The sequence below is a fragment of the Coptis chinensis genome, chromosome 2 (assembly GCF_015680905.1).
Source record: "Coptis chinensis isolate HL-2020 chromosome 2, ASM1568090v1, whole genome shotgun sequence".
NCBI lineage: Eukaryota > Viridiplantae > Streptophyta > Magnoliopsida > Ranunculales > Ranunculaceae > Coptis > Coptis chinensis.
The window spans coordinates 8,898,374-8,918,897 of NC_141457.1; the positions used below are offsets into that span (position 1 = coordinate 8,898,374).

General features: G+C 40.2%; 1 pseudogene; it reads left to right on the top strand.

Annotated features, from left to right (window-relative positions):
• Positions 1 to 226: 226 nt before the first annotated feature.
• On the top strand, positions 227 to 8,212 carry LOC147514723 (phosphoinositide phosphatase SAC8-like; annotated as a pseudogene).
• The last annotated feature ends 12,312 nt before the right edge of the window (positions 8,213 to 20,524 follow it).

The following is a 20,524-nucleotide window of genomic DNA, read 5'->3' on the forward strand; positions in this document are numbered from 1 at the left end:
CTATTAGTTTTCTTAGGTTAAATGTTATTGAAATCACCTTTTGGCTAGTGATTACTTTTATTACTTGACGTAGTTATTACTTTTATTCGTATTCGACATATAAGACTTTTTTCTTAGTAAATAAATTCTTGTAAGGAATTTATGTATGCCGTATTGCTTGTATTAATTGTTTTGATGATCAATGTGATGCTGGTAAGGGAAATCCTATACTATGTCCATGTAAACTATGCGGGAATGTCAAGAAATTGTTGGACGTTATACTACATGGACATGGCATGTTTATACAGCTCAGTTTCTTCTCTCTTTTGTTTCCTTGGAGGAAGACTGCAAAAAAGCACAAGAAAGCTATGCCAGGCGTGAAGGAAGACTGAAAAAGCGCTTTGCCGCACCCCATATGGCTTCTACTCCCTTCAGCTTCATGGAGCCCTACACAGAACTATACTACCAAACAGGCAAAGGTCTTAGCCTCTTAGGTATGTTGTTGTAGTCCTAGCATCCTCCTAATCTAATAATTTACTCTTTGCTTCACAAAGACTAGTATTAGAAGCAGTATACTAATGCATAACTTTTCAGGTGTTGCCTATACTGCATGGTTCAAAGTGCCGACATCGAGTTCACGAAGTCTATCAATTTAACCTCGATCTCGCCTTGCATGAGATGTGGCCTCGTATATTGATAGGATTTGAAGTCGTGTCTTTGGTCCATGAGAATTTTTGGCTTAGGTACATCGGTATTTCGTTCTCGATTACCTATTGTTGGAAAATGACGGTTTAAAAAGAAGAGTCACCGAGTCAAAGACTTCTTATATTTTCAATAATCTTCCGTGCCACGCATTACCATTGCAATGTGGGAGGTACCTACTTTTTGTGCTTGGAAGCTTCCAGACTAGCTCATTAGTTGATCCTATTATCATCATCTGAGTATGAAAGTTCTCTTCAATCATCATTTTTTTCATTAAACACTTATGCTGGGCAGTGAAGGTGAAGTGATGTTTAAAGGGTAAGAGAGACGATGACAGATAGAAAACCTAACTGACCAAGCTTTCTGGTTAGGCAACACAGAAAGCGCTTCTTGTGTACAATACATTGAGCGTTTCTAGTAGAATGATTCTTCTGTTTAAAAGAGAAGTATCGAGTTCTCTTTGAAGTTGTTCACAACCATTTCTGGTTGAGGGATTCTTCGTTCCAAAGACAAAATATAGTTTTGTAGCACTCCTGAACTAACCATCTACAGCTAACGGACTCGGATTAAATGAGAAATCACTTGTACAGAGTAACATATCAGAAACCTCATCTTCTTTTCTGTCCACCACACATACATTATGAACTTGACTTAGATATATGCATTTTATAGCATTCTCAAGGAGTTCCTCAAGCTTGAGCATTTTAAGAGGGACAGACTTCAAGATTCTTGTCCGAATTAAGAAAGCTGCCTGCAAGAAGTCAAAGAAAGAGAGAGTAAAAGACAAGTTGTGGTGTGCATATATAGAACTAACGATACTCGCCGAGAGGCTGATGGTATCAGGTAGGGTTTTGTAGACTCAGTTTCTTTGTTCAAACTTCTAATTTCAATTTATTCAATACATATGCTTCAAAAGGACAGGTCTACTTATACATAAAAATTTCAGGTGTGGCCTATAATCGCATGGTTCAAGCTCACACCGAACCTCAAAGCTCCTTTGATTTAACCTCTGATCTTAGTCTTACATGAGGTGTGCACCTGCACACAATACTTGGAGCATTCTGAAGTTGATAACAATGAGCATCTCTTCATTCAAGTAACCAATGCTTAACTGCAATAAAGTGCACTGGTAGACCAGGACCATCATACAATAAGTTACACAACATTTAGTATTTCTGTTGTCAGAATATCTGAAGTTGGAAATGATCAAGGTTTAGGCAATAGAAGTTGAAGGCCTTTTATTTCTTCAATGACCTTCCAGTCGACACACACCCTTGCAGCTGGAGTCATGCTAGTTTGATTTCACTCTGCGCTTGAAAGCTTCTTGACAAGCCCATTAGTCGATGTTGGTACCCTCGTCACTGAGATTCGTAATAGTTCATTTGATCACTTCAAACTATATTTTATTTGTTAGACAGAGAAGTGAATAAGCGGCATAATCTGTATTTACGAGGCAACTAGTCATGGCTGATTAAACATCAACCCACATGCATGGACAAATAAAGGTTCTGACCAGACTCAATTTCCTGCCCAAGTACAGCCGCGCATATACTCTTTTCCTAATTCTTTAGTGATATCTCTATATATACTATATTCTCGATCACATGATGTTTGATTTTCCCAGTCCGTGTTCAGTATCGAAAGCAATGCAAGTCCTTGTCGAGGACCAAGACAAGAAGGTCCTAGAGAAAACTACATGGATGAGTTTTGGCTTTCCAGTGGACTACTAAAGTTTTATAATTTATGTTGTGGTTGGAACAATTAGACTACCGGGCTGGTAAGTTTGGATGGATTCCTTATATTAGTTAATTTTTTATCTTGTAGTCCACTGGAAAAATTGCAATAGTATAATGGGAGACTACTAGGCTAGTGTGCTATTATAGTTCTTATCGTCTTACATTAATGCAATCTCTCTGCCATATTGTTACTTTAGATTCTTTATGCTATTATGCTAGTAAGATGGATGGGGTGATATGTGCCTGGTCATATTGGTGAAGTCAGTTGAAAAAAGAACTTTTTAATAATATTTTTTGTACAGGAACATATTTACTTGTAATAACTTCTCGTAAGGAGGTTGGCACTTATCTTGGTTTCCCCGTTTTCCGAGTAATGTCTATGAAGTTTATGGCCTGCAATGGGATTTTGAGGCTTTCATCTTGTCAAGAAGTAAGAACTTTTGTATTTGTGGAAAAAGGCCTCCTTACTTCCACTTCATACTTCATGGTTTAATTCCCTTTCAGAAGAGGGGGAGACAAAAGTCTAGGTTTATATCTGTATTACGTGGTGCATTTAAATTCAATCGCTCCTGTAGTTTGATTGGACAATTATTTGAATAAGAAGCGAGCACTTTTTTTCTGCAGAAAAGAGATGAGGCTTACTTTATGAGCCTGTTAAGGATGTGGAATCAACACCGGGTTGTATTATTCGTATGAAACAGACCTTACATTAAAGTGAGTCCTTTAAGCAAGATTTTAAAGTAGACCGCAACTAGTATGAGAATATATTTTCACTTATTAGGTTCAGATTCGTGGTCAGTATATTGTGTCAAACCGCAATCGATGGTGTGCGGCTTCGATGTCTACCAAATTTTGCAAAATAATGAGGGGAAGTTAGCGTAAGGAAGGGCAAGGAAACCACTTTGGAAACAGTCTTGGTATAGTCTATTGCAACAGTCCTCATAGTCGGTCACAATTTCTTTCATTCAACCCGACAATCCGCTCACTTCTGACACATGATAAATTCACCATTTATTGATTTGCTTGAGGAGCTAACGTTTGGTTTCATACCAGGCTAATCCTCAATTTGTTTGGAACAGGAGTTTGTTGGAAGAGCTAATCGAGTGTAAGGTTATACATATTTTTAGTATAAAGTTATAAATTATTCTCATATGGGTGAGCTAAGAATGCAATTATTCTTATATAGGACTAAAAAAGTACTTTTCTTTTTTTGTTTTTGCAGCTTGATGCATTCATCATTCCTCTAGTACAAGGAAGTATCCTAAAGAGTATTACTGGTTATGATTCCAAGTATTTTGTTTTCCACTTTTGTACTTCTGTAGTTGCTATAAATGTTGGTCTTTAAGATTGCGGTCAAAACCAAAGTGGAGCTATCGCCACACGAGAAAGAGTTGTTTCACTTAACCGAAGTCTTAGGTTTTCGATCGCATGATAAATCTTAAAGAACTCCCTAAAATTACTTTAATCTCGAGGAGGTGCACAAGGCGCTTAGGTACAAGGAGTGAAACCCGTTGATATACATTAAAGTCTTATGGCTATATAGAAGCACTCCTAAACTTAGTTAATCTTGACATGGTTAGCGGAATTTTAGGAACAAGAATGTGGAGACGAGGAGCTAACCTTGAAGGGACACCGCTAACTTTATTGAGACGAGCAATTGTTGGAGATTGAAGGTTTTAGGTATTCATTTTGCAGGTACTTTTTTGTACCTCTTGCAAACTCTAATCATTATTTGCACAGTGTGTAAATTCTTGCAATCTTTATATTTTAATGAAGTATAAGCTTTCATCGTAGCTCCCTAGGTTAGGGAAATACGCTTTCCTAACTATTTGCGATATGAGATCTTCTGGGAAACCGGAGGGGGTTTCCTAGGAAACCGCTAGTTGATTGGGAAATGGTTCCCGGTAACTACATGTATACTATCTAACAGTTCCACCTTAAGCATTGGTGACTTCAGAATTTTTTGGGATAAAGTCATCCCATACCTCACACATGAGAAATTGCTCCAAACTTTCTTTACATATGGTCATTTGCAAATGAAGATATACTAGATTTCCATTGTCTTTTTCCTGATAGATAAGTTCCTCTCTTCATAACGGATGCTGAGAATATGTGTTTCAGTTCGAGGATCAATTCCACTTCTTTGGGAGCAAATCGTGGATTTGAGCTACAAAGCCACGGATCAAAATCGTCAATCATGAATAAACAAGTATGTGACTATTTATTTTTTGTTATATGAATGTTGTAGTATTTCCAACACGCTGCTTCTATAATGATATGCAGTAATCTTTTCTTTCTAGCCTAAAATCGCTCAACGCCATTTTAATGATCTCATTCAAAGATACTGGAGAGGCCATGGTCATTGATTTGACCGACAAAGTAAGGTTTTGTGTTCATGTATTTTCTTTTTTATTGTGTCATTTACCTCTTCTTTCAAACTTTATCAATTTAAATGATTGAAGGTGAAGTTTTATCAGCCTTCAATGAACATCATAATTGAACCGATACGTTGTCTAACAATTGATTATTTTGCCCGCCATCGTTGTTGTCCCTTTTCCTCAAATACCCACTGGACTTTTATTTTACCTTTCCACTCGGACATTGAAATCCATTTGGGGATATTTAGATGTGAAACCTCAAATAATATCCCAAGCTTGGGAAACCTCAAATATCCCAAGTCACCAATGATTAATTGATTATTCTTGAATATCGAAATGCTCAATGTCTAATACCACCTCCGATGTCCGTATTGCACAATCTTCCCATCCATTGATGGTTTCATCGGCCAAATCCTTTTTAAGCACACCACGATGACTTCGCAAGTCTTCTACCAAAGATGGCTCTCGTATTCTTGAGAACTCGACCATATTTGCGAAACGAAAGCTTTCTGTTATTTTGGGATTTATGCAAGAAACCGCCTTCCAAGGTGGTAATTGCTTCTTTCTCGTCTAGAATTTCTGTAATTGTATCAAAGATTAGCTTCCTATGCACTTTGGATAAATAAGAGGAATTAGTCTTGTAGCATTGTCTTTCAAGCAAGGAATACAAATCGAAATCATAGATCAAATCGATTTGAGTATTTCTGAAACATAGACCAAATCAGAATCATTAGATTTTAATCGAACTGGTGATATCACTGGACTCCAATTATCTTCTTCTAGCTCTACTGATTGATCTGATAAAAATCAAGAAACGTATACTATGTTGATCAGGACCATATCTTATCAAGGTACTTATGTTAGATGCCACTAATATATTGATTGATTGCACTAGGGGTTTGTTCTCTTATGTGTATTGCAGCAGCGATTGTACTGGATAAAATTATCAGGTTTGGTGATGACCAGCCTAAAAAACCACCTAGCTCATTCAACTCTAGATATGTTTGCTCTTATCAAGGTACACTACTTTTCTTTTGGCTTATCATATCTGTATTGTGTATGCTACTCATGAAAGTACATTGCAAGTCTTGATTTGGGTCCAAATATTATTGGGAATTGGGACTTATTTTGTTGTCATATGTCACACCGACTTACTACTAGAATACCGCAATGCAATGGGGAGGAGTGGAACTCATGGAGAGAGAGAGTTATTTGTATATGTTTGTTCTCAATTTGTCCATTTCTTTCTCCATCTTTTCTTTGAGATGCCTTGGTTGACATAGATTTGACCTTATCGAATTTTGAAAGATCGGGATGTCAACCAATCAAGTCAAACCTGGCTGAGAAATTTAGATTACAAGGTATTTTACATCAACTTGTTCGTTGTATATTATTTTGTAATGTGTCCGTTTTGGACCTTGTATTTACCACTGTGTGATATACTTAACATAGCAGAGCAATTTAAGAAAACCTTCATATCCCCCAAGGGCAAGGTTCAAGTTGTGGATAAAAAAACAACACAATTCATCTCTGATTCATGACATTCTAATTTTAATGCCTTAAATTCTTGATACTGTTGTCATTCCTTGGACATTATATTTTATTGCCAATTAATTTTTAATGTAGTATTGTCATTTGTTTTTTTAGTTGGTTGGTTTGGATAAGAGAGGGAACACTAAAATAGAAATTATGGGGAATGATTTGGTAGAGGCTGGAAAGAGTTGAATGGGTAGAAGTGATATTCCTTTTAAGGTGACCACCGTTGAATGGTGGTATTGGGATCATTTGGGGATAGTTAGATGGTGAAGGTTTCGAACATTATTCATAGCTGTGTCGGATATCGGTGGTTCTGTTGGAAATTTAGAATTGTTCACTTTTGGATGTGAAATGGTTCCTTTGAAGGATGAGGGGGGTGGTGAGACGTTTTTCATATCAGCAGCAACAATTTGGTTTGAAATTTTTTACAAAGTGTTTTGAGCTCTTGAAAGTTCGAAAGCTTCCTACGTGAGTTGTGCTACATTGAGTACAGTGTCTGCACTTTTGACATGTTACAGACAACTGTTCAACTTTCAAGTTCAAACCTACTTGAATTTTCATGGGCTTATATTGAGTATTGGATTTCAACTTTAACACTGGTTGGGGCAAAATTCAAAAGTTTTTGGCTAGCCCAATGGGCCATCTTACATTTTGAATGTACAGGAGGTAATGAGGTATTGAGGTAACATTCCTTACCATTCTTATGATCTTCACAAAAACGTCGGACCACTCTCAAAAATAGTAGTTCACTAATTTTGGATGTGCTAGAAAAGCTTATGGTTGTCGAGTTTTGTTGGACTTGATCTGCAAACTTCGATGATATTTTGGCTCTAAATAATCATTGGTTATTGATGGCTAATGTCATTAACTGATATAATAATGCAATTCATATATAAATGAAGTGAGTGTGATATAGCCAATCCCAGCCATCTTATTGTCTATATATGGGATCCCACATTCCTACCCTGAATTGGACTATGAATGTATCGCCTATTTATTATTATTACTATTATTATTATAGTTGATGTTATTGAGTGTGGAAATACTAGTAATCAGTTGTATTTTTGTTCCCCAAAGGGAAAAAGGATGAAGTTCCCGTAAGTCTAATATATAGACTCCATAATTTATATTCCAAGGGACTTCCATTTGCGGGACCAATCTCCACATTGAGAACAAATGAAGTTGAACTGGTACACTATTTGAATTATGATTGCTTGTTGATACTCAAAACTCTCTCTTAAATAAGGTTTTTTTTTTTTTTTTTTCAACTTGTTAGGTTCAAGCTGTCCTTCAAATGCTGCAAGGGTTTTCGAGCTCTCTCTTTTATTGGGATGATGACAGTTTTTGTCCCAAAACTGGGATTTATCTGGAACATGTTTCTCAGGCAAGTCTCACTTGTATGCACTGTTATTAACTTATTGTATCCAGTATAGAGCATGTAGGTGTTTTAAAAAGGTCATCTCATCCTGTAGTCATCAAGTGATTGGTTTATTTCCGTATATTTCTCAGTTTTTAACTTATAGTAATTGTTATGTATTGTTTTAGCATGGTGATGAAGGTCAACTAAGCATGGCATTTGCGACTGATACTTGGAGAAGGTTCCCCAGATTAGGTGATTTTCTTGTTTACAAAGAGAGAGAAGGAAAATAAAATGAAACTGACAAAATGGTTACAAAGCTGTTTTTCTTCACTGTTTATGATCTTCACTATGTTATCAGTTTTTGTGATGATTCTTTTATGTTTGTTTGCCGGTTGAGGGTGAATCGTGGAAATCAGTGGAGTGGAACATATTATGGAAGTCAGATTTCTGAAGGATATGGGTATGCTGCAACCCACTTCCAGACTCCAACACGTCTGCCAGAGCATATGGGACTTATCTAGTGTATGGCAACCACCAACAAGTAAGTTTGAATGTCTGATAAGCTCTCATCTTTTTCTCCAAATACGATCAGGCTCTTATATAAAGTGTTGACAGTTAAATCATCATGAATTGCAATTAGTGAACTATATTGTTGACTTTGAACTATGACTTAAAGTCAAGCTGAGAGTCAATGGTGCCTCATCGTCTACGTGAAGACAAATGTTATTTCTGCAATTCCTATCTCTATTATATTATTTTAAATGCACAAAAACGTCTATTTATTAACAACGTTTTTCGCTCTTAGGTCGATTGATTTAAGAAAGATGGAGATTCTGTAAGTAACGGGACACAGTTTGCCAAAGTTTCTGGTAAGGTCACTATTGCAACATTTTTATACTTGTTCAACCCTTCATTTTTTTTGCCATTCTTCTTTTGTTTATATTCTCTCTTATTGTGTGGTTCTATTGCTTAGAAGTAACTTCTAAGCAATGTGAGGACCCTACATCTATCCTACCAGAGCTTCATTGGGGTGAGATATATAGCTTCCAGTGACACACATATAGTAATGATTCTTGAGCAATCAAATAATTCTGTTCAGGTAGGGGCCTCCACTAAAGATGCACCTCAAGTTGAGTCCTCGGTTGCCAAGCGTGGAGATATTCTTATTGACATCAATGACCGATTCCCTCGGGATTTCCTGTCAGATATATTTTCAAAGGAAAGATTGACTGAAGACTCCTCTAGCATAAGTCTGTTGTACAATGATGGAACTGGATTAAGCATAAACATTGGTCATTCTTTCAGAAGTTAGTACAGGATGAGTTTGTTAGAAATGATGTTTCTCTTATGGATCAGGACCATTTTGGATATTCGTCTCCACTTACTAAAGTTGATGAAGAGAGTCTTGGAGCCTATAACTTTTCACAGCTGATGACCAACGTGAATATATACCTTAAGAGTTGTGGATTCTCAAATTTTTTTTGAGTAGGAAATTCAGCAGGAACCATATGTCTCCTTTCCTGCATATATAGAGAAAGGTTAAAAAATGTCTTATTATAGTTCGAAGAATAGTAATTGATACAATATTTGAGTTTCTATAAATAATTGACTGATCACTAGTACTTTTTGAAAGTTACGTTCATGTTCGACATTGTTCTTTCTTATCTTAATGAAATAAGTTCTTCAAAGAATTTATTTATGTTGGGTTGCTTTTGTTAATTGGTGTTGATGTTTATGAATATGAAAGGGAATGTGGTGGTTTGGGACAGGTTTTTATTTTCTGGTTAATTGTTATAAGCAATACCAACAAAAAATGACAAAGGGTGAGATAAAAGGTTGTCCAACAATCTTCTTTTCCAAAAGAATTTATCACGGTTATTTTTTATATTATCTCGGTTTCAATAAAAAAACATCTCAGTTTTTCTTTCTATACTAATTGGTTTCAATCAACAATTTATCTCGGTTTTATCTATATAATATCGGTTTTATTTAGAAAACCGAGATAATATATTTAGATAAGATGTCAGACTTCTGAGATAATTTAGTAGCTTATTATCTCGGTTTTGTAGAACTCTATTACCTCAGCGGATTTTACCTCGGTTGTTTTTTCCTAGAAAACCGAGATAAAAACTCTAACATCTCACCTTTTAGCTGAGCTTATAAGCCCTTTTTTTAGGATCACTTGAAGAACTTGCAGGTTGTAGTAGATATATTTCGTTTTAATTTCTGCTACATGCATTGAAGAGAGAAGCGGACTGGTATAAACTTATGAAGTACCTTGGTTGTTTCCTCCAAACCAAATCCCAAAGCAGTAAAGCCTACAGACGATAAAATTTGACTATAAGTACATGTGATAAAGAAAGAAACCAAGTGAGGAAAGGGGGCAGAAAACATCCTGGTTTATTTACACTTGTCACAGGATGGAAATGCTAATACAAACAGAAAGAAAACAAATACGTTGTTAGACAATACAATCCCTTTTAATATAAAAACCCTACAAAATGAACTCCCAAAACTTCTTCATTTTATTTTATTTATTTATTTATTTTCCGATAATTAAATTTTAGGCCACACCAATCAAAGTGCGGAGGTGGGAGAGGACTTCACCATCAGCGATACATAGAAACACGTAGCCTAGATCAACTCAAACCTTACAAAGAACGAAATGCTTAGACATTAAAACCCAGATGCTTAAACATGTAAGTAGTTTCTTCTTTCCTTAGTTAGAAACACCCAGTACCAAAAGACCGACTTCACTTCTAAGCAAGCATGGCCTAATACCTTGTTTCTAAGGATTCGACGAATATTTCTCGTTTACCACAGTAGGCAAATGACAGTATATATTAGGCCTGGGTTTCCAGAGTTTCACCCCGAAAGCTCTTTCTCTAATCTTTGGCCAGGAGTAACTATTGTACCAGTAAGTTGACTGGTGCAATGCAAGGAAAGGCAACTTGAGTCCGCTGCATAAAACCCGTCCTCAATTCTAGTACAAAAGAACAATTTAGGAATAAGTAATTTGGTGGTCTCGTGCAAGATATGGCACAAAGAGCATACTGGTGTGACTGATGTACTGTGACGTTGGTACCCCTATGTAATAGATTTCCAGATGTAAGGGTGCCTCTAAGCACTGGAGACCAGATAAGAACCTTACTTCCAATGGTGGGAACTTTCCCAAACCATTTGGAAGGGACAAAGTTACAGTCTAACAGACAGATCAACAGGTTGAACATTATTTTCTCCAGTCAGAACTCCATGGAAAAAACTATAATCACAAAGAAACATAATAACTGAGCAGATTTGCTATAACACTTTGTACAAGTATAAGCCTTGCACCTTTACATAGAAAAATACATTGCCACACCCAAACTTTCTTTGAATAGTTTTAATTACCGGATTCCACACCCTCTTACCGCATCCAAAGTAGCGACAAGGCAGTGAACGTATTGCACATTCTAGCCAATTTCTGCATATTATCAACCTTGCTCAACTTCAAACAGACTCATATACATACTTTCAGACCTGAAAGAACCTCCAAAATCAGTAGGCGACTTAATGACAACGAGCTGAGACACTGAAGCATCCAACAAAAACAACAACAAACTGTAGAATAGCAACTTTTGGACCATTTGAAGATGGTCTAAAACCTTTAACGAAACGCATACCTCAGCCATAGAGAGTAACCAACTAAGAGCTTCCATAACTATGTAAAACAAGAATGCGGATATGGGATCTCCCTGCCTTAAACCCCTCTGATTGTTAATGAATCCCATCCAGCGAACCTTCCACAAGAACTGGAAAGGAGGGTGAAGGTATACAATTTTAATCCAACTTCTGAATTTTTTCTCCATATCCCATCCTAGACATGAGGTAGTCCAGAAAAAACCAGTTTACATGATCACACGCCTTCGTGATGTCCACTTTACAAAGTAGTCCGTTCGTTTTCATCTTAAGACAAGCATCTAAACACTCATTGGCAATAAGAGGGCCATCTAATATCTGTCTTCCACAAACAAAGGTGCTTTGGTGACACGACAAAACAGATGGTACAACCCCTCTAAGTTTAGTAGCCAACACCTTAGAGAACACCTTATAAATACCACAAACCAAGCTAATGTGCCTGTAGTCTTTTTGAAATAACACACCCCCCTTCTTAAGAATGAGGATAATAAAGGTCGATTTATTCCTCCAATCTATAGAAGCTGATTCCTGAAATTCGAGTACCACAACCATTAAGTCATCTCTCAATGTCTTCCAACATTTCCTGATTACAAGCATTGGAAAACCATCGCGCCCTAGTACTCTGTCACTTCTAACTTCATTAATCGCGGCCAAGACTTCATTCTAATCGATCGGAATTTCTAATCTAGTCACTTGCTCCGTAGGAATTAACTCAAACTCCATGCCATCCATCCCAGTTTTAACAAGAGGGTCTTCCAAGTACAAAGACTCATAAAAGTTTGCAATATATTATAACCCTCCAATCACTTACCTCTTGCCATTAAGCACCACACCAGCTTATTAACAGAGTTTACTCCTTGCATTATCATACTTAAGGGGAAAAAAGGTACTACTTCCCCTTCTTTAACATACCTAACTCAATAATTATGTGTCCAATTGATTTCTTCCTTCCTTAGTAGAGCATAAAGATTACTTTTGAGACAAGCCATGTGCAGCTCTTCATCGAGAGAGAGAGAGAGAGCTCTCTTCGTTCCTTTCTAACTCATCAATCTGTTGAACTTTGGACTTTATAAACAAATCTACTCTCTCGATTACTTCCTTATTCCAAGCCCTCGACTTGGTTTTCAATTCTCTAATCCTGCACCACCAAACATAACTACGAAATCCATTAATAACTAACAAAAACCACCACTCTTCAATTTTCTGCATAGAGAACGCATCTTCAAACCACACAAGTTCGAAGCGGAATGGAAAAGACCATCTAGTGGATTGACTGCAACCCAGTACAATGACTCCCAAAGCTATTCTATGGACGCCCTAAATGATTTCAATCATTCCAAAGAGAAGGAAAACGAGTTACAATATATTTTACAAAGATAAGTTCATTACATACATACCAAACCCAAAATGTCAATCCATGGGCAACCATTATAATGTCAATCCATATATATATATAAATATATAAGATATATATATATATATATATATATGAGGGAGCGATATAGGGAGGGATAAAGCCACATTTTCAACATATAAATGAATTAAGACTTGGTTTTTTGTGGAGATGATCCCCCCACCATGAAGATCATTCTCACAAAAAATTATAATATTTGGATATGTCTAACCATGTAAAAATTAGTGTTCATTTTTGAACTTTTCATCTAACGGTCCAAAACTTTGCATGTTTTAAGGTTAGACTTCTTTGAATGAGATGAATTTTTGTGAGCATGTTTTCCATGGTGGGGAGATACTATCTACAAAAATTCAGCCCTTAATTCAACTTTTAAGTCCACGATTTTGCTTAGAACTGTTTATAATGTGGCTCTATCCCTCCCCACACACACAAATATATATATATATATATATATATATATATATATATATATATATATATATATATATATATATATATGTAGAAGGTTGTAGATAAAGGGTGACATGAACCTATAAGACCAAGAAACTGAAAAGTCTCATAGCTGGAAGGAATACAAAAGGCTATCTATAGTTCTTTCCGCTTGCCTCTTATATATGTTTCTTAGGTTGTAGTTAAAAGAAAACAATCAGAACTTACTGGTGGGCCATATTGAGGATCATCAGCATTCAAAGGAACAAACTTTGAATCTTCAAGTACCTCACTAGGAGCTCCTGCAAAGATAATACATAACATGTTAAAATAAACAAAAATAAGAAAGATACAAGCAACAAACATCCAAAAACCTCGAAAAAATCAAGTACTATAGTAGCTCACGGGGGCTACCAATGCAGCATGATGCAACATGGAAATAGTTGCTACATGAACTTGCACAAGTATATATTGGTGGTTTAGGATAACGTCATTGAAAATTTTCAGTAGATGTATGGTGTTTATATATATCTTAACATCAAGTGAAACTCACTTCTACAGAAGAATCAGGTTATATCCAAAAGTTGTTTGAAATGGCATCAACTCCTTGTACGGAAAAGCTTAATCAGTAAAAACAGGAAAACGAGACGAGGGATTATATCATTATAAGAGTGTTCCTTCCTCATATGATGGGTCACCATACACTGCGAGTTATTTATATATATTTTCCTTCTGTAATAGGTGGTAATGAAACTGTATCTATTGGATCAATTGGTTGACTTTAACAATGAAACTGTAATTGGAAACAAAGTATCCTACGATTATCATCTTAATATTAATTCTTAAACCAATGCTAAATGCCATAAGAATACCATTACAACTTCCACATTGTGGCTATTGGCACTGGCTAAACCTTAGACTCTTAAACAATAATTAAAGAAGTTGGCCATAATAATCTAAGTTTAACAAGATAATATATAAACAATAATAGAAATGTCAAACTTTGTAAATAAAGAAGACTAAATCATACCTTCAACAGAAGCTTTACAAGCATGCTTGAGTGTCAAGTTGTTGTGTATCAGCCTAATTCATGACTACTAAGACGATTGGTGTGTTTTGGGCTGGGGCACCATAATAGAAGAAGGTGAATGAGCACAGGGTATAGTCCGCAAAGCATATGAAGACCGCGGAATCTCGAAATGCGTGAAGGTCAGCGGAGTGTCTATGACTTGAAGGAGATGTTGAATAGGGAAAGAAAGAGCTGGAGTACAATAGCCAAGACACGATCTCTGGGGAGACAGGTGGACGGTTTTTGGACGTGGGACATGAAAGGAGGTCATGGGGATAGAAGAACGGTTAGAGAAGATGGGAGCGGTTGGAGAAGTAGGGCAGTTATGAGGTATATAAGAGAAACACAAAGAAGGAGGAAAGGGAAAAAGGAGGAAGGAGAGATAAGAGTTTATAGGTTGTAATTCTAAACAACACATTTGGCGCCGTCTGTGGGGACCGAGAGGAAGGCATACGATCAAGTGATTGGTAAGAAGAGGGTATAAGAATGCAACAATAGCGAAGAAAGTAAGAGGGAGACCCAAAAAAGTGAGGACTGAGGGGGCTGATGACGAAACCAAGAGTGTGGAAATGGAGGAGATGGAAGAGTTGGAAGAGGAAGTTCACGAGGTTGCGGGGGAAGCAACCAGGCTGTTACAGGAGGAGATAGGGAGGTTGAGAAATGAGAATGACAGTCTGAGAAAAGAAAGGGAATCCACACAGGGGGAGGAGGAGATAAGGGAGCCGGAGAATAGTGAAGTGGAAGACCAGCATGAGGAAGTGCGTCATAGACCAAGAGGCGATATGGGGGAAGGCATTACCATGGAGATGGTCCAAGCGATGATCAAGAAGGACAGAGAAATGAATCGGGTGGCGGAGAGGGAAAGTCAAATGGTGGTGAAGAAGGTGGTGGCTGGACTCAATCAGAATCCGCTGGCCGATGCAATCTGGAACGCCGAGGTGCCCAAGCGGTTCGTGCAACCAAGATTCGAGAGATACGACGGGAAGGGGGATCCTGCGGACCACTTGCACCATTTCAGGCAACAGATGCCGTTGTGGCAAGAGAGTAAATATGATGGGCTCCGATGCATGATGTTTCCCGCCAGCTTGAAGGGTGGAGCGTCAGACAGGTATTATAGGCTGGCTTCGCGGAGTATAACCAAGTTCGAGGAGTTGGAGCAAGCATTTGTAGACCATTTTATCTATCAGAAAAGAAGGGTAGTGGATATTGCGGATCTATTTAACGTCAAACAGAAGTCCGGTGAGACACTTAGGGAGTTCTTGTGTAGATTCAAGGAGGAGACCCTGAGGGTGGAAAGTTTGGACGAGCACACCGCAGTCATTGCTTTCCAAAGATGGATTTGGCTTCCGAACTAGAGTCCACGAATCAGATATCAAAATTGAGGTCACAACGCTGTACGCCAGATCCGAAAAGTGGAGAAGTACATTCGCTACGAGGATATGTTACAGAGAAATGCTAAGGAGACAAGGAAGTCAGAGAAGTCAATACAGAGTGTAGAATAGGAGGACCGGAAGGACAAAGGGAAGGCTACGATAAGAGAAGGGGGAGCCTGTAGGGAGGCGGCACACAAATCGGAGAGAGGCAGAGATCAAGTTAGGAGGGAGGTCCGCGAACAAAAACCATATCGCGACGTGGAGTCCACACCGTTGAACAAACCATTGGATGAAATCTTGCCACTGATTAAAGGGATGCAGCATTACGAAGGTCCACGAAACATGCCCAGGGAGTTAGAAGATAAGCCGTTTTGTGCTTACCACCAGATCAGAAATCATACTACAAATGAGTGTTTCGCGCTGCGATGGTTGATCGAGAGAATGTTAGAGAAAGGATTATTAAGGGAATTTATCAAGGAGATACACCCAGTGGACAGAGCACCAGCCGTGGCTAGAATATTAGGAACAATCAATGTCATATTTAGTGGGGAGACAATGGGGAGGAATGCACATAGGGACAAGGTACGAAGGACTGCCAGCTTACAGCAGATAAATGAGGTTCCGTGTGTTCCGCGACCGGTACCAGGGACCGCCATGGGAGACGGAAGGATAGAGTTCACCCGGCGATCTCTGAAGCGAAACCCCGCCTCCAAGATGCATTGGTGATTACGGTAGCAATGTAATTATATGGTGAAGAGGGTTTTGATAGATTGTGGGAGTTCGATGGGCTGTTTAGGGGCTGGATGGAGGAAATGCATCGAAACGGGCAGATGAAGCCCCCAAGAACAAATTTGTTTGGATTTAATGGCAGCGAACCGAGCCCATTGGGAATTACACGTTCAATGGACCGGGGACGGGACGGTGATATTCACTGCTTTCATGATAGTGGACGCTGCCTCGCAGTACAATGCGATCTTGGGGAGAAGATGGATCCACGAAATGAAAGCGATACCTGGAGGTACTACAAAGGAAAGCGAGTGAGTTTGGCAAGATCCGATTCACTCATTTAGGACCCGGTGAAAATAGACATGCTGACGCATTGGCATATGTAGCCGCGGTGCTTCCTGGGTCCGAGAGCAGATCAATTGAGGTCAGGGTGTTGAGCAAGCCAAGTACTTCTGAGAATGCCGAGGTAGGAGTGACCATGAAGGAAGAGCCAGGGTGGATAGATCCCATAAAGAATTTCTTATTGGGGATAGAGATCGAGGATAGACGAGAGAGAAGGAGAATGGAGCAGGTATCCCAAAGATACATTTTAATGGAAGGAGACTTGTACAGACGGAATGTCAGCGGACCGTTGTTGAGATGTTTAGCTTCGCAGAAGGCGAAAGAGATCTTGGGAGAAGTTCATGAGGGGGACTGTGGGAGCTATTCGGCAGGAAGAACGACGGCGCATCGGGTGTTGTCCCAAGATGCGCCACACATGAAGAGAGAAGCAACCGAGTATGCTAAGAGGTGCGAGAAATGCCAGAGATTTGCTCCACTGATACATGCACCCACTGAGCCTTTGCACAAGGTGTATAGTCCTTGGCAATTCGCGATGTGGGCACTGGATATTGTAGGACCGCTACCGATGGCCAGTGGTAAACGAAGGTATATGCTAGCAGCGACTGATTATTTTACCAAGTGGGTAGAGGGTGTGGCACTCCAACAGATCAAGGAGGAACAGGTGAAGAAATTCCTATGGGAAAATATAATATGCCGGTTCGGGTTGCCACACACCATAATTGTTGATAATGAGACTCAGTTTACAGGTGGGAAGGTGCGAGATTTCCTCCAGGCGTTCAAAGTAAAACAAGGATTCGCGGCTCCTTATAACCCGAAGGGGAATAGGCAAAAAGCGTAATCCTCCAACAAGACAATCATGGATAATCTGAAGAAAAAACTGGAGGATAAAAAGGGTTCATGGGCGGATGAGTTAAATCATGTGCTGTGGGCATATCGAACTACACCGCGAACATCCACTCATGAGTCACCATTTGCCATGGCGTATGGGGTAGAAGCAGTGATTCCAGTAGAGATGGTGGCGGCCACAACCCGAACAAGAGCGGTGGAGGAGGGGATCAATGATATGGTATTGACCGTGGATTTGAATCTCACTGAGGAGAGGAGAGACACAGCCTGCATCCGACTGGAGGAATATCATAGAAGATTGCAAAGACAGTATGACAAGAGAGTGAGGCCGCGATAGTTTTAGGTAGGGGATCGCGTCTTGAAGAGAGTGACACCGGCAACTAGAAAGGAAGTGGATGGAAAGTTAGGGCCTAACTGGGAGGGACCCTAAATTGTGGCAGAAAAAGGGAGCGCAGGAACATATCGGTTGCAGACACCTCAGGGAAAGGATATCGCGAGGCCTTGGAACATCAGAATGTTAAAAAGTTTCCATGAGTGACAATATGTACTATGTGGGAATCAATGACAAAGGCAGCGGCCTCTAGTGATGTAGCGATATTTTATGATGATATTTAGATTATAAAATTTATCAATGAATAGAGTACCATTTTGCCTATTTGTTTGCTGCATTGTTAATTGCAAGGGTGCAGAGAAATTGACCATGGACGATGAGGTCCCACTCTAACTGGGGGGAAAACTGAGTTGCCTTCAGACAGTTTCACGGCTGACGAGATATAGCGGTGGAGCCTTCATGGACAACGAGGTCCAAATCTGACTTGGGGGCAAATTGAGTTGTCCTCAATCAGGAGCCCATTTGAGATAGCTGGGCCCTTCGCGGACAACGAGGTCCAAATCGGTTTTGGGGCAAACTGAGTTGCCCATGATCGAGAGCCCATCTGAGATAGCGGGGGGGGGGGTGAGCCCTTCACGGACAATGAAATCCGTATCCAATTTGGGGGCAAACTGAGCTGCCCCCAAGGATCTTCATGAATGAGAGTTTAAGTTAAGGCAATTGCGGCAAGGGGTGAAAATGGTTATATAGTATGGTTCAAACACTGTGCCACGAAATAAAAAGAAGAAACTACCGCGAACTGGATAGTTAAAATAGCAAACATAAGTGTGAGCCATCACCGATCACCCGTAAATGAGGACATAAAGTAGGCATACAAAATGTTTGAGAACAAAATATGGCCATGGCTAATTAAACACATAGAAACAATCTCCAATTTAATGATCAGCAGCCGCATCTTGTGAAGTGGGATTCCCAGCCATGTCTTTGTGAGGAGAACCTTCGGATATTACCACGACTGCGTCGTCTGCCGCGGAGCCAGCGTTGAGATCACCCGCAGGGGGCGGCGAAGAGGCCGTTGAAGGTCCAACCACAGGAACAGGGCAGAAGAGGGCGAGGGGAGGAGTCTCCTAGCAGCAGTGAGATCGTCGAGCTGACGTTGCAACTCTCTGGCTATCTTCTTTTCAGCCAAAACGTGGAAACGATTGGATGCAACCTTCAGCGATTGCTCCAGCTGCACTTGGGCCGCCGCCTCGTGGGCTGTCTTCTTGCCCTCCATCTTGGCCCACAGCTCAGACAATTGCTGATTGAATGCCTCCTCCGCGGTCTGTTGAAGCTTGTGGGATTTGAGATCTACGAGGCGTGCATCATCGCGGTCTTTCTCCAGACGCTCATATCGTGCTTTCTAGCCTTCGGGCCCATGAATCTCCTGTTTTACCGCCTCCAGGGTGTCCAGGGTATTGGTCAGACCGTGGATGACGTAGCCTACATCCAGGCTCAGCTGTGCACAAAGGAGATGTTAAGTATCTTATCCACAAAAGATACCAAGGTAATAGGGGACTAAGACATACCTTCTCCCAGCCGGTGTAGATGGCAGCGTGGTGGGTAGCGAAGGTCCCAGAGTCGCCATAGGCTTGGTCACGAGGAAGATGGGGGCTGAAGAATAGGGTGGCAAATGACCGGCATTATCCGGTGAGTCTCGGTGGTGACCCCCGATCCCCTAGCCTTGGAATCGGGGCCTTGACCTCAGGAGCAACTGGGGCAATTTCCTTGCCTGGACGATGAGTAGAAGCCGCGGGCCGCGGCAATATTGGTGCGGGAGCAGAGGGGGTAGAGGAGGTTCCCATCGTTCTGCATCTCTTGGCTGGCGGTCTCTTGGCCGCAGAATTAGATTCGCCCTCTTCTTCATCACTGTCCCACAATTTTAACTTGGTGGCATCCATATCTGGGGCGTTGGGTAGAGTAGAACCAGCAGCTTGAAAATCGTCCTCCCAATCAGCGAGGGAAGAGTAAGGGGCCGGGGCACTGTGGGTGCTGGTTGGAAAGGTCTCAGAGGGGTGTTGTGATTGTTGAGTGGCTGCAGCCCTTTTGGCAGCAGCTTTGGAGTGAGAAATCTTCTTGGTATATCCCCTCCTCTTGGGCTTGAGGGGGGGAAGCCTTGGGCAACCTTTCCTTGGGCGGAGGCAGACGGTAGAAGGGGCCTTGGTACTTGCCGAAATCCTTGAGAGACGGATCCAGAAGAAGAGGAGTGCCTTTCTCCGGATCGATGCCTAGAACGTCGCACTGATCACTTCCCAGGTTGTGGAGATTCTGGAAGATGGCAGAATTGACACCGGAGTATAGTTGGGAGTGTGAGTCTAGTCTCCAACCTGTGCCCATGCAAAGAACATTGGGGTGAGCGATGGGAATGTGTAAAAAGAAAACATAGGCGGTCGGTCTATACTTACAGCTCGAGAGAAAATGTAAATGTCTCAGAGATACTTCAAAGATGGAAGGTCGTGACGACAGAAGCTCCCAGACACATACAACGGATAGTGGTGCCACACTTTGTCGGAAGAAGTGATGTTGAGAACAAAGGACTTCTTTCGCAGACGGCTACAGAAGGATTGGTAGCCTATACTACCGAAT